This window comes from Oreochromis niloticus, linkage group LG8 (genome assembly GCF_001858045.2).
Source record: "Oreochromis niloticus isolate F11D_XX linkage group LG8, O_niloticus_UMD_NMBU, whole genome shotgun sequence".
NCBI classification, from domain to species: domain Eukaryota; kingdom Metazoa; phylum Chordata; class Actinopteri; order Cichliformes; family Cichlidae; genus Oreochromis; species Oreochromis niloticus.
The window spans coordinates 17934926-17949198 of NC_031973.2; the positions used below are offsets into that span (position 1 = coordinate 17934926).

Consider the following 14273-nt stretch of genomic DNA (forward strand, 5'->3'; position numbering starts at 1 on the left):
TGCAGCGGAGTTTGAGCCCAGACAAGCCTAGTGACGTCAGACTTAAAGACCGGATACTGGTGTTTTTAAAAGTCATGTTTGACTTTATGCTTTTCTGTATAGTTTCTGGGATGCTTAGAACTCAAATTGCACTGCTGGAAATAGTTTATTTTGATGCACATGCAGTTTTTTTTTGCAAATTTGCATTATAATATTTATTGTCATTTTTCCTGCAGTATAAAAAAATTGGTGTCTCAAAAATGAAACTGAGGTTTGAGGAATAAACCTCTTAAATTACTCTAACTAGAAATATATGTAAAAAAAAAAAATACAAAAAAACCAAAAACGATTTTCATATTAATAAAATTTGGGCTATAACAGTTGTATTGATGTATAGCAACTTGAAATGCTCCCAAAAATGGCACTACAGCATGTAAAAATATAAAGATAAGCTCTGGCAGACTTGGTTCTATTGTGAGTCTTAAAACGTTAACAGAAGAACAAACTTTCACGGTTAGCAGCACTGTAACAGATATAAAAAAGTAGATTTACATTACTTAATTTATTATTTTATAGATTCAAAATATTGTAGCGGGCCAGGGCTGTTCGGGGTTTTGTTATTGACATTTATGTTCTGTTGCCATGGTTACAGGTGACGCTCTCTCTGCAACTGTGTGTTTCCGGGTGAGAGAGCGCCATTTTGTGTTGTTGTTGCCGCGCGGAGCAGTTTGGTTAAGCCGTCGAGGAGAGCATTCGCTGCTTGGGAAGTGGGCCATTGAAGAGAGAGGAAGCGAGCGGCCATGTAAGTCCCCCGACGGGTCCCGATGGCGCGAGCGCACCGCGGCAGCGGCCCGTCGCGACCGATGCTGGGACAGTGCTTCATGGGCTGCCTCTGTCGACCGACACGCCGGGCCCCCAACAGCGAGCAGTGATGCCTGCAACGCCAGCTAAGGTACCGAAATAGAACGGCCTAACCCCGCTAGAGCCCTACCTCTCACAAGTACGGCTAGCCGCGAGGCATAATGGCTGGAGCGACGAAGAGGCTGCTACACACCTAGCGCTAGCATTGGAAGGAGATGCACTGCAGGTACTCCTTGACCTAGCCCCGGCAGAGCAGCATGAGCTCCAGGCCCTCACCGCGGCACTCGAGAGGCGATTCGGGCAGCGGCACTCCACTGATCAGAGCAGGGAGCAGGGAGCAGCTGACCAACTGGAGCCGTAGGCCGGGGGGGAGCCTGGGCACCTTTGCAGTGGATGTGTTGCTGTATGCTCGTCGTGGCTACCCAGAGTTCCCAGCAGCAGCCCGTGAGGAGCTTAGCCTGCATGCATTCCTGCGAGGACTTTTCCCAGAGCGACTACGCCAACACGTCCGCCTGGCCATGCCTCAGACTCTCCGTGAGGCGCTCCTTGAGGCTGAAAGGGCCGAACTCGTGCTCACCTCGCGACCTAACCAGCAGTTGCCCCCCACAAACTACCCTCAAATCAGAGCTGCAGACTGCGACAGTGAGAGGGAGGTCGCGGGGATATGCCAGCCGCAGCCCTCGGTGCTCTGGAGGCGTCCCCGTCGACCGACCGACCGCTGCTACCGGTGCGACGAGCCTGGCCACGTGGCGCGCGACTGCCTGGCGCCCGCCCCGAAGACCAGAACGATGTGGCCTCAGGGGGATGAGAGGGGGAGCGGTACAGCGAGGGGACCACCGCTCCAGCTTCCTGCCCCCCTCCAAGGACGATGCACGGTGGCGGGCCTAGTCGGACACCTCAAGGGACTCTACCTGAGCTGCTGTGTTGAGGACCAGCCCTGCCAGGCCCTGGTGGACACGGGGTCCACCATTTCCCTAATACGACCTGGTGTGTTTCCTGGAACATCCAGGCCACTTGTGATGGGTTGGTCGCCCACCGACACCCAGCTGATGACAGTGACGGGGGAGAGAACTGACATGTGGAGGAAGAAACCGTTGCGGATCCGAGTGAAGGATCTAGAGCTGGTGCACGACTTCTGGCTTGCTGACATCCAAGACCAGTGCATCATCGGCCTTGATCTGCTGACCCGCTGGGGAGCCTGCGTTGACACCGCGAAGCTGGCTATCACTCTTGGTACAGAGACTCTGGCCCTCCAGTGTGGTCAAAAGCAGGGAACCAGAGACTGCAGGCAGACGTGGCTGGTTCAGCACACCATCGACACCGGCTCTGCTCAACCCATCTGTCTGCGCCAACGCCAGCTGCCCCTCGCGAAACGGCAGGGAGAGCGGGCCCAGGAGGCACGGGGCGTGGCTACTGCTCGGGCCACAGCCGGCGGAGGGGGATGGCTCTCATTGACCACGCAGCAGCTGAAGCAGGAGCAGGAGGCTGATGCGACTTTGGTTCAGGTGGGGGCCTGGCTGGAGGCAGCACGACGCCCAGGCTGGACAGGGGTGTCAGGACAGGGGCCCGAAGTGAAGGCCTACTACTCCCAGTACAACAATCTGGAGACCCACGACGGCCTCCTGTACCGGAGATGGTGGGCCCCCGAACAGGGCAAGGATCTCCCGCAGCTGTTGGTGCCTCGGTTGCTGCGGTCGCAGGTGCTCGAGCTTGTCCACGGCTCGGTGGGGGCCAGCCACTATGGGAATGCTAAAACTCTCCGCCATCTCAGGGGACAGTTCTACTGGCCTGGTTGTTGACGGGATGTGGAACTTCATGTGCACTGCTGTGACACCTGTACGGCACGGAAGGGCCCCACTCAACGCCCCACTGCCCCCCTGCAGCAGCATTGGGTGGGGGCCCCGATGGAGAGATTGAGAGGAGACGTCCTAGGGCCTTTCCCCGTCCCCGAGGCAGGGAACCGGCACGTGTCGGTGGCCAGGGACTGCTACAGGAGGCTGAGGGAGCGGCCACGAGTGGTTCATGACTACACCCGCCAGGCCCAGGTCAGCGCCGGAGTACGACAGAAAAGAGCCTGCGACACCAGGTGCCGAAGGGGAGCTTTCGTGCCTGGTGACAAGGTTTGGGTGTGCTGCCCGGTTCGCAAGAGAGGGGTGTCCCCCAGGCTGTGCCGTCACTGGCAAGGGCCGGCGGAAGTCGTGGGGCGGCTAACAGAAGTGGTGTACGGGATCCGCATGCCGGGCCCGGGGCGCGTGGCGGTGTTGCATCAGGACAGGCTCTCACCGTACCGCCCGCCCACTCCAGCAGCCGCCGGGGCAGGGGATGCTGGTGGCACCCCAAGTTCTCATCCAAGTGACTCTTCCCCTGCTGGTCGAGATCGGCCTGCGCGCCGAAGGAAGACACATGGACATTTGCAGGACTTTGTGTTGGGTAATGGGGTTGTTGGGGACGACTGACCCCTTAGGTGGGGGCTATGTAGCGGGCCAGGGCTGTTTGGGGTTTTGTTATTGACATTTATGTTCTGTTGCCATGGTTACAGGTGATGCTCTCTCTGCAACTGTGTGTTTCCGGGTGAGAGAGCGCCATTTTGTGTTGTTGTTGTTGTTGCCGCGCGGAGCAGTTTGGTAGCGGCAGTGCTCCTGGCGGATTTAAATAAATGGCTGTGCTCCCAAGAAATCTCTGTCTCCTCCGTGTCTGAGCTCGCCACAATATGGATCTCTGTATTGCTAGTATATATGGACCAATTTTTTCTAACTGTTCTCATAAGAAAAATAATGAAAAAACAGTTGTATTAGAATTAAAACAAAAAAATTCAATCACTAGAATCTGCCTATGCTTCCTCACAACAAGAACATATCATTAACAACCTGAGAAAAGTCCTCTCTATCCAGTTAAAAACAGAGAATAAACAACTATTTGTTCTAAAAAGGATTGGGAAAATTACTCATGATCCACAACACATAAATAAATCTTTTAAAGTCTTTTACAAAGCTTTATACTCGTCACAGATTAATCCATCTGATGCGGACATTGAAGAATTTCTTAAGTGTCTAAATCTACCAAAACTAAAGGATGAACAGATTGTGGCTCTGGATTCACCTCTTTCAGTATCTGAATTTCATGAAGCTCCAGGTCCAGATTGTTTTCCAGCAGTTTTACAAAGAATTTTGGCCTGCACTAGCAACTACTTTTTTCAGAATGGTAACTCAAATTCAGATTTATCACACACTATCTCTAAACATGAGCTCTGCCATCATTAACCTACTTCTTAAAGCAGGCAAAGATCCCACACTCTCATCCAGCTGCCACCCAGTCTCACGCATCACTGTAGACCTTAAAATACTCTCCAAAGCCCTTTCCAGAATATGAGAAAAAGAATCACCTAGTCATAATAAATCCTTATAAAAAAAAAGTTTCGTCAAGAGTAATACACGCAGGCTAATATATTATTGCTCTATCAACAAATTAGAAACCACAGTTGTATCTTTAGATGCAGAGAAAGTATATGACTGGGTAAACTGGAAATTTTTATTAGCAGTTCTGCACAAATTTGGATTTGGTTCATTCTTCATAAATTGGATCAAAACACTATACAGCTCTCCAAATGAATGTGTTAGGACAAATGATCTTACTTCCCAAAGCTTCAATCTAAAGAGGAGCACCAGACAGGCTGCCCACTTTCCCCCACGCTTTTTGTTATTTTTAACAAGCAACTAGCAGCAGCAATCTGACAAGATGGTCATAAACAAAAATGGAATAGGGCGGTTTTTGAATGTGCATATTTTAAATTTCCCATGTAAACATTATTTTGCTTTATAATTTTTATATATTGTTGTTCAGTTTGTGTTAGGTGTATTAGAATGAATTATCTTCAAATGAAACAAAGTAGTCATGTTTTCTGTGGAACAATCTGGAACAATCCAGATATCTGCATCATCGCACGAAACGGGAATAAAAAAATCTTGAAAATATTATTCAAGATTTTCAAGATTTCCCACCATGTGTGGGAACAAACCAGAGCTGCATTGCTCTGTACTATGGAACAAAAAACCCCCGAATCTCTGCTACTTCCTTGGCTGGCCACGTTCGTTTCATTTTTGCTGCTTTTCACTGGATGGCACGGGTGTTTTTGCTCCTCTTCATCCACAAAATGTTTGCAGTGTCAGCAGGATCAAGTTTGAGAGCAGCTATGGCAAGCCAAGAAGGTTGGTAAAGATGATTGCCTGCATATCCCTGCACCCAGTGGCTGCCAAAATTTGAGGGGCCTGAAGAAATATTAGGACTAAAAGGAACAGGTTTGAGGTTAGATTTTAACCTGGTGTCGCTTCTGTACCCTGGGGTTGCCTGGTTGCCAAGGTTAAATTGAAAGAAAGGAATGCAAATGTTGCTGACTTACTGGTTCAAGTAGTCATCTATTTTCTTTCTTCATTTTTTGTATACTTTATCAATCCATAGGAAATTAGTCCTCTGCATTTAACCCATTCACTCAGTGAAGCAGTGGGCAGCCACCAATCCAGCGCCCAGGGAGCAGTGTGTAGAGACTTGCTCAGGGTTACCTCAGGGTAGCTATACCTACTGAGCTATCTCTGCGTAGTCATATTAAAATATGACTTTTCAGGCTTGAGTTGGCCATTTAGATTGTGTGAGTTTCAGAGCACAGGATTATTATAACAAAACATTTTCCACGAATAGAATCTCACCAAAGGAGTGCTCTGCAGGGAATGAGGATACATGATCATAGTCTGGATGTGGCTGTATGTTTCTGTGGATCAACATCTACCAGTTGCTGTAAGTCATGACTCAGAGGCTTGATGAGGCTCTGCCACCCAAAACTGTTGCTTTGCTTATGACTTGGCCTGACAGAAAAGGAGTAGTGCTCCCTCCCAACACAAACGCCCCTATGATAAAGAGTTCAGATTCTACCATTGTTGCCAGGAGAGAGAGTCTGGGTATGGGACCAAAACAAGCATGGTAAATACTTGGTGGGGTGCTGAGGTGTATGCCATGTTGAACCAAGTGGGGTGATACAGGGCTTGTGTATAAATACAGTTAGTCAGAGAGATAGCAGAGTAAAAGCAGGGTAAAAACCTTCTATAGGAATGCATTGAAGGTATATATATGAAGCCATATCATCCATAGTGGAACCAAAGCCCATTAGAACCACAGTTCGTCATACAAGCACAAAGATCCTAATTTTACAAAACATCATATCTGAGTAAATTTGGAATTGTGATCCTGACACATTGAAAGAAAGATCAAGCGATACACTCAGATTTAGTACTGAATATCAGTACTAAAATTCATTACAGTCTACTCAGTAGGTGACAAACATGCAGGCTATAGAAAGTCTTTTCTCCAACTGTTTTGCAGAGTAAAGACCCACGCAATGTGTCTGTTCTCAGCACTCACCCATTCAACTAGCTTTTCAGTCTTTGCCTCCGAAGGAAAGTGCTTCTTAAACCGTTCTGCCACTCTGTCTTTAAGATCCACGCTGGGACCCGCCTCACTGTCCCCTTCGCCAGAAGACTGCACAGCTGGTGCTGGAGACAGGTTCTCCAAGACATCACTCAGGAAGTCAGCCAAGCCTCCTGAGCCAGCCAGCACCAGCCAGGGGATGGAGTTTTTCAAAGAGAGATCCATTCTCTGACAGACATTACAAAAACCATGAAATAAATATTTACACAATTTGAATATCAAGTCACAACATTTTTTGTGATATCAATCAACATATAAAGCAGAGACTTTACCTTCAGCATGTCTGTTCCCCCTGATATCAGCATACAAACAACAGGGATGTCGATGCTGCCACTTCCTTTAAAAAGATACAACCATTTTTAACATGTTCAAATCTTGATCAAATGTTTTTACTAATTTAATAAGAGTGGGACAGAAACTAACAGATATAGAAGAAGCACCCTGTGATTTTTTTTGTTTGTTTGTTTAATTAAACATTGGCAGCACAGTGGCGTTGTAGTTAGCAATGTTGCATCAAAGTAATAAAGTCCTTAGTTTGAATCCACCATCTGACTGGGAAGTTCTTGTGGCATTTGTATGTTTTCTCTGTGTTTGCTTGGGTTCTCTGTGAGTTTCCTCTCACAGTCCAAAGACATGCAGTTAGTGGGGTTAGGTTAACTGGTTATTCTAAATTGCCCAAAAGTGTGAATGTGAGTCCAAATGGTTCTCTTTGTGCTAGCCCTGCCCCTGTTACAGACTTGTGACCTGTACAGGGTGTACCTGTTACGCCCTGTACAGTAACTAGGATAGGCTCATAAATGGTCTATCACTGTTAAAAAATATCATTATTTCTTAATTCTTAATATAGTTTATGGTGCCATTTCTCACCCCATATGCCTGTGCGCTGGTGGGAAATGTATTCCTCCAGTCTGGCTCTGAAACCTATCTCTCCTCCTTTGCGGCCCACACTCCCATCATCCACCAGCAGGAAGGCCTGGTAGTTGTTGTCCAGGTAGCAGGACTCCTGAGATATGTTTTGGACATAGTACCTTGCAGGAAAGCTCCCCTACAAAAGAAGAAAACCAGGCATTCTAGTGTTTCTGAACTTAAGATGAATTTCTACAGTGTTCTAGAGGCCTGCAACTTTTGGATCCTCTTGGTTTCCTCTGAACAACTGCTGGGCGAAACTGACAACTCCTGGGCTTGGGAGAGCCTGATTGTCCTGCGGAGACGTTTGCTGCTGGATACTCGATGGTCGGTTGCGTCGTGTGTCTGGCGACACTCTCGATGGAGGACATTGAATGACATCTACCAATTTGGAACTACGGTAACAGAGTTCTGGCTGATTGGAGCTGGCTCGGACCTGGCTTATCGAAGAACAAGAAGCGGCTACAGCTGTTCAAAATCCCACAAGGCTGGCCGACATGATAGACGATGGGCAAGTTGTGAGTACTCAAGACTGTGTTTATTGAACGCTATATGGATAAGATCTTGGAGAAGCTCATGGCTCTGATATATGGATAACATCTTGGAGAAGAACAACGGGAATTGAGAGACCTGGTGACCAGTGACGGACATTAGACCTACTGTAAAATTGGATGCAGTTTGTTCGCACTAACCAAAACAACTACCATCTTCATCTCATGCGGCCCCCCTGGCGCCACTGTGCTAGCGCCAGATGGCGCTGGCGCCAGATGGCGCTGGCAAAAGGTCGGCAGCCTTAACTCAGTTTCCTTCGGGGTCAACCTTTGGGATCAATAAAGTTTTATTGAATTAAATTGTTTGTTTTAATTGGAGATGCAAATACCGTCTGGTCCCAAGACTATGTAAATGAAGCCACATAGTTTACCTTTACCTTACACTGAGGACTCAAAAGTCCTAATAATCTTACCAATTTAAAATTAGGGCCCATGAAATATAAACATGATATGAATTATGGGCAGCTACAATGAAAACACAATAAAAAAGGCAAATATAAATCAAATCTTTAAGCAAGATTTTTGTACAGTAAAAGTTGACAAGATATTTTGAATTCTTTGAGAAATGTGTAAATGTGTGAGTGTCTGTACTACCTGAGGGTTGACCAGCTGCTCTCGTTTTTCCACTACACCCCACGGGGCGATGCCCAGTGCTACCACCTTGTTGAGAGAGACAGAAGATGCCGCAGCTGCATGATCTCTCACTGCCTGTCCAACACACTGACCAAGCCTTTCGCGCAGACCTGTAGTTAATATCCATGCACCTGGGAACAGATTAAATATCAGTGTGAGAAAGCATTAGTCACTGCTTGGATTTGGGGTTAAAAATATAAAAAAGAGAAGTCGTTCCAATAGTGGTATGCCATTTTATGATTTCCTCCTTCAGCTGGTTACTCTAGTTTAAGTAACAAATGGGGAACAGAATCAAAAGGGCTGGCTAGGTCCAGAAAAAGACATGGAGGTCTTTTCTTTCCCTTTTTGCAGACTGGGTTTGATGACATATGATACTTGTGTGTTCTAAGCATCCCCAAAAAGCCTGGTATACCAGCCTTTTGCACTGATACATCAGTCAGACCATTCTGTTTAAGCTAGGTTGCCATTCTTTGAGCTACAGTGCTAACAAGATATTCCCTTCAACATTCAGGAGTTTTATTGATCGGAAATTATGTTTGAGGCAGCGTTTTCTTAGAGTATTATCACACTTTTTTGACATTATTCACTTTGTCCACACCACTTTCATTTGTTTCTAGAGAAAATATTAGATGGGAGCATTTTTATACAGCAAGTATGGAAGTCCATTGGGTGGGTTCCATGTTTTCTTCTTTCTTGACTATTTTGTTCCAAACCTTTTCAGCTCCATAGTAGTAGATCAGATCATCCACTTTTCTAGTTTCTTCTCCACTGTTCTTTTGTCCTTTTGCTTCAAACCCTATGTAAATGAGATGCTTGCTAAATGATGTTTTGTTAAAAGGGTTGGCATAATAAGCATGTGCTTCAGCCAGCACCTTTTCAACCAGCCTTATCTCGTGCTTTTTTGCATGGTGGTATATCTTTCTAATGTATTCATTGAGATATTTGAATGCTAATCCAAGAAAATAAATAAATAAACATATATCCATCCATCCATTCGCTTCCGCTTATCCTTTCCAGGGTCGCGGGGGGCGCTGGAGCCTATCCCAGCTGTCATAGGGCGAGAGGCGGGGTACACCCTGGACAGGTCGCCAGTCTGTCGCAGGGCCAACACACAGGGACAGACAACCATTCACGCTCACATTCACACCTAGTGACAATTTGGATTATCCAATTAACCTATCCCCTCAAAATGCATGTCTTTGGACGGTGGGAGGAAGCCGGAGTACCCGGACAGAACCCACGTAAACACGGGGAGAACATGCAAACTCCACAGAGAAAGACCCCGGCCTGATGGTGGAATTGAACTCAGGACCTTCTTGCTGTGCGGCAACAGTGCTAACCACTGTGCCACCGTGCTGCCTAAACATATATCCATCAAATTTAATTTAATTGAATAGTTGGTTAACTATATAGTTTTCAAGTCTTGAAAATAAAAGAAGTTTAGTTAAGACCTGCGTCTGCTGAGCAACAATAATGTACTTCAGCAAACAGCTCACACATATTCCAGACACACGGTGAACATCACACATGAGTTTGTCAGGAAGACTGTCATAGCAGCATCTGATGTGATGATTTTCACCTATCAGATGCATAAAGTTTTTACCTGTGCTTTGTGACGCTTTCACCAGTCCCTGTCTGAGGATCTCCCGTACCCAGGTCTTTATCTGTGTTCTGCTATTTCCACCCACAACAGAAACAACCAGGTTGGGTGTAGGAAGACCCCAAATGGTTGTCAATATGTTGTACACCAAAGAAGGCTCAGTGCTCCATGACAGGCGCAGAAACTAAGTTTAGAGATTTGACAGATTAAGAGTAACAAGCACATGTCAGCAACACACAAGGCTTAGAAAGTAATGAAATTAATAAAAGTAATGAACATAGGATGTGCATACAAGCCTCAGTTGTTTCAACCCAAATGAAAATGGCATTTGATCTGCACTGATTTTGTATACTCAGGTGCAGTAGCAGGAAAATTCAGGAGAACTCAGGAAAAGTACTGCCTATCACACCTTTTTCTGGATCTTTATTTAACTCACCTTTATAGGCATTGCTTTTTAGAACATGCATACATATTCAAAAAATCTAAGGCTGTAGAGATAAAGCATTATGAAAAAAAAAAAAAAAAAAGAAATCCACCCACATGGCTGTGCCTCTTGCTGGCTCCTGCAAACTGCACCTCTCCAAAGGCATCAGTTGGTTGTTCAGAGGAGTGCTGCACGCTTTCCCAGTGGTTCACAATCGCTGTGCTGAAATAGTCTCCAAGAGCTGCAGAGGCATGGTCATCTCTCACAGCCCCACACTGACACAATGCACCATTACTGAGACAGGTGGAGGGATACAAACATCACTATGAGAACCCGTTTAAATTACAGACATGTCACTATCAAAAGGCCGAGGTCACAGTACCTGACAGAATCTTCTACAAAGGTGCTGCACACTCTTTTCTTGATGATTTTGGGGATCCAACTCTGAAAGGATTTTTTTTATAGTTTTGCATTATCCATTATTCATTCTTGTTGTTTTTACACACACTGCTATTGTTTCAACACACGCTTGATTACTAAAGATATTTGTTACCGTGTTGATGCACTTCTGACTTAAATCTTACAACTCATCAAAAGAGTCTGTACTTTTGTCAGTCACAACTCTAGATCACTCACTTCCCTGAACACTTTGCAGCATTGTATTAATGTTTTCAATCAAATTACCTAAAACGTTTTTCAAATACTTAGTTTACTTGCAACTAATAGAAAAACTGGTGCCTGTGGAAGCCATTGGAGTTTTTCAGTCTTCTATGGTCTCATTTTGGTGAGTCCGTGTGAAATGTAGCCCCAGTTTTCTGTTCTTAGCTAACAGGTGTGGCCCCCAGTATAGTCTTCTGCTGCCGAAGCCCATCTGTTTCAAGGTTGGATAAGTTGTGCTTTCAGAGATGCTCTTTTGAATAGCTTGTTTGTAATGAGTGGTTATCGAGTTACTGTTGCCTGGGTGGTGAAGCCACCCTTTAAAGATTTAGTAATCAAAATGTCAAAATTTTCATTTGGAAAGAACAGTTCTGCAAAAATGTACACTTAACGTAGAGTAAAAATTGTTGAGACACAAAAAGGAAATCAGAAGGATGTTTTTTAACTTTGCTGAAATTGAGAAAGGCAAAATCATACTTGTGAAACTATATACATTAAAAAACAGACAAAGAAAATATATACAATCTTAGCACATAGCACCAACTAAGTCACACTACATACTTTAAGCAACCACTTTATTAGGTACACCGGTTCAGGCATTCAAGGAAAAACTGTGAAGCTGGCTTTAACCCCCACCAGTTTGGCAACATTTGCATCAACAAATGACAACAGAATTGCTTATTCACATGGACATTTACACAGCTGTCGCATGATGTGTTTTTCCAAGAAATCTTGCAGTGGTCACTGATGTTACTTGGAATTTCAAGGGGAGAAACTTCCAGGTATAGCTTGAACTTCCACCTTTTTAAAGTGGAAGTTAAAGTTAATGTGTAAGGTTTTTTTGTTTTTGGGGGGAGGGGGTTGCCAACATGATATCACAACAACAGCTGAAAATTTTACAGAAAGCTGACCCACCTGGCTCTTCTCATTTTGGCAGATATTGTCTGCGTTGTCGCCTCCTCCACCTTCTCCTCTTCCTCCTTCTTCTACTGGGCCTGTGTTTTTCATGTTTCCTTGTCTTGCTCAATAAGAAATATGTGCAGAAGAACTAAAAGGAGTTCTTTCTAGCCATTGTCCTACTATTGAAACCCTATTCCCTTCCACTGCCGTCTCTCACTGTTTACAAAGAAAACAAGGTGCAGTCAGCACAAAAGTAAGGGTGTGGTTTCAGAGAGACAATCCCTCCTGACTTTAAAAATAGGAAGGGCCAGTCAAAACTACAAACTGGGCTAGTGTTTATTTTTTTACTTTATTTTAATTTATTTATTTTTTCTGCCTGTCCCAGTCGGCACTGTAGAAATCAGAATTATTGTCTGAAGACCAAGAAAAATACAGATTTATTTTCCTAAGTTAATCAGACATGACCGGGGGGTAGGAAAAGGAAGGATGTAGACAAGAGAAGTTCAAGAACAGAATAGGGAAAGCAAAAAGAGAGGGGAAGAGGGACAGTGAGAAAAGACACAAAAAATCCGCTAGATGATCTGCCGGAAAAAAATAAAGAAGAAAAAATGTGAACTGCGAACAACACAGTAGGAAGACCATAGCAATAACCTAGATAAGCATAATTAACAGTAAATAATAAATATTGAATGCTACTGAGCAGCACACAAGACCAAGAACACAACTTATGTTTAGAGGCAGAAGCCAAGGAAGATAGTGTATCTCTGTGAACACCTGTGTGCGTGAGTGCACTTGTATTCAAAAGGTTTTTCCATGTAACTATCTAATACTAGGTGTGGGGAGCCATAGCCCTGCCCCCAGGGACATGAAGCAGACATGGAGGAGATCCATGCCCCAGACATCTAGAGGCCCCCCCAGAGCACGAGAGCCCAAAGAGGACCATCGGAGGGGCAGCCGCGCCACCCTTCTAGAAAGGAGAGCCCCAGATGGTGCCACGGTGGTGCAGAAGTCACAGGGAGCTGCGGCGACATGCCTGCAGGCTCCACCGGCAGCCAGCTATGGCAGGGCAGACTGAGCCCTGGGCCCAGAGGTCTGAGGGCCCCCCAACCCCTGGAAGGGCCCCGACCGAGCCAGGCTCTGCCAAGCAGCTGCTGGGAGTGAGCCAGTACATACCCGAGCGTCCAGCACCATACCCAAGAACCACAAATGCAGCAACAGGTGAGGGCATCAGCCACCAGCAGGAAGTGTGGTCGGGGGAGACAGGCCACCACACCTGGGGGAGCCTGATATGTTCCCAGAGAGGTGGAGTCTAACACCTATCCTGACACATAAACATAGACAAACAGGCACACACAGACACAAGCATGCATTCCCACCCTCATGCACACATATACAAATACTCAGCACTCGCAAACAGAAATGAACACTATACACACACTCACACTCCCCAAACATACTCTATACCCCCCAGGTCCAGATACCATCACCACCAGAGGGGCAATCCGCCCCCACACCCAGGATATGTTGTCCTTTGCTCTGGAGTGGAGACAAGCAGGCCGCCTCTAGTCCTGCAGCAGCAGGGAGGCCCAGCATCCCAGACCCCGACCAGAAGGCTAACTCCCCCTCCCAGCCCCTGCCCCAGATGGCAAACAGAGAACGGGGGTGTGAAGACCTCATACCTCTCTCCACCCATTCATATGTGGTGTTGCTGCGTGCTGCTTAAATTGCATTTAAAACATGGGAGGGGCATTGTACCCTCTGCCAGAAGGCAGCTGGTGTCAGCATGGCTCCTACTGAGAACCCTCAGTGTTTAACTAGGCTTGTGTTTATTGCAATACTTCCTCATCCCCTTAGCTGTTCACTGGTATCTGATGTGGTAAAAGTGAATACCTTCAATGACACATTAGACACCACTATAGCAGACAGACAGCTAAACATGCTTAAGCTTGTGTTCTCTAAATGCTACTCAAGCTCAAAATAAAAGACATTTGAAATGTGGGAAGGGAAGACTGGAAATTGGTCTATAACTACCCAGCAAATCATTGCATACTGGTTTTATTTACATTTTACACTCTTTTTTTGGAATTGGGGTTGTGTCATGTCCTGATAAGCAAAACCTGATAAGGTTTAACCTCCTAAGACCTGAACTCTTCCACGGCATGCATTTTTAATTTCTCTTAGACATTTGGACATATTGGGGCCTGATGAATGTAAAAACAAAGAATTACCAGATTTTTTTTTTTTACCTTATTTTTGTTTTTAAGAAAAATAAGAGCCACATATGAGG

The 14273-nt window shown here is 45.7% G+C and overlaps 1 protein-coding gene and 1 long non-coding RNA gene across 3 annotated transcripts in view; one reads left to right on the top strand and one right to left on the bottom strand.

Annotated features, from left to right (window-relative positions):
- Positions 1–12197, bottom strand: part of LOC100703773 (transient receptor potential cation channel subfamily M member 4) — a 41530-nt gene extending 29333 nt beyond the window's left edge. Inside the window, exons 1-8 of the long non-coding RNA XR_001224584.3 lie at positions 12002–12197; positions 10812–10873; positions 10546–10723; positions 10009–10189; positions 8367–8536; positions 7183–7360; positions 6588–6652; positions 6250–6483 (exon numbers count right to left, since the gene is read on the bottom strand). This is a non-coding gene — a long non-coding RNA (transient receptor potential cation channel subfamily M member 4). The remainder of the gene's footprint in view (positions 1–6249; positions 6484–6587; positions 6653–7182; positions 7361–8366; positions 8537–10008; positions 10190–10545; positions 10724–10811; positions 10874–12001) is intronic.
- LOC100701335 (protein tyrosine phosphatase receptor type H) overlaps positions 1–14273 on the top strand; it is a 574626-nt gene that overhangs the window by 396597 nt on the left and 163756 nt on the right. The gene's annotated exons all lie outside the window — the stretch shown is intronic.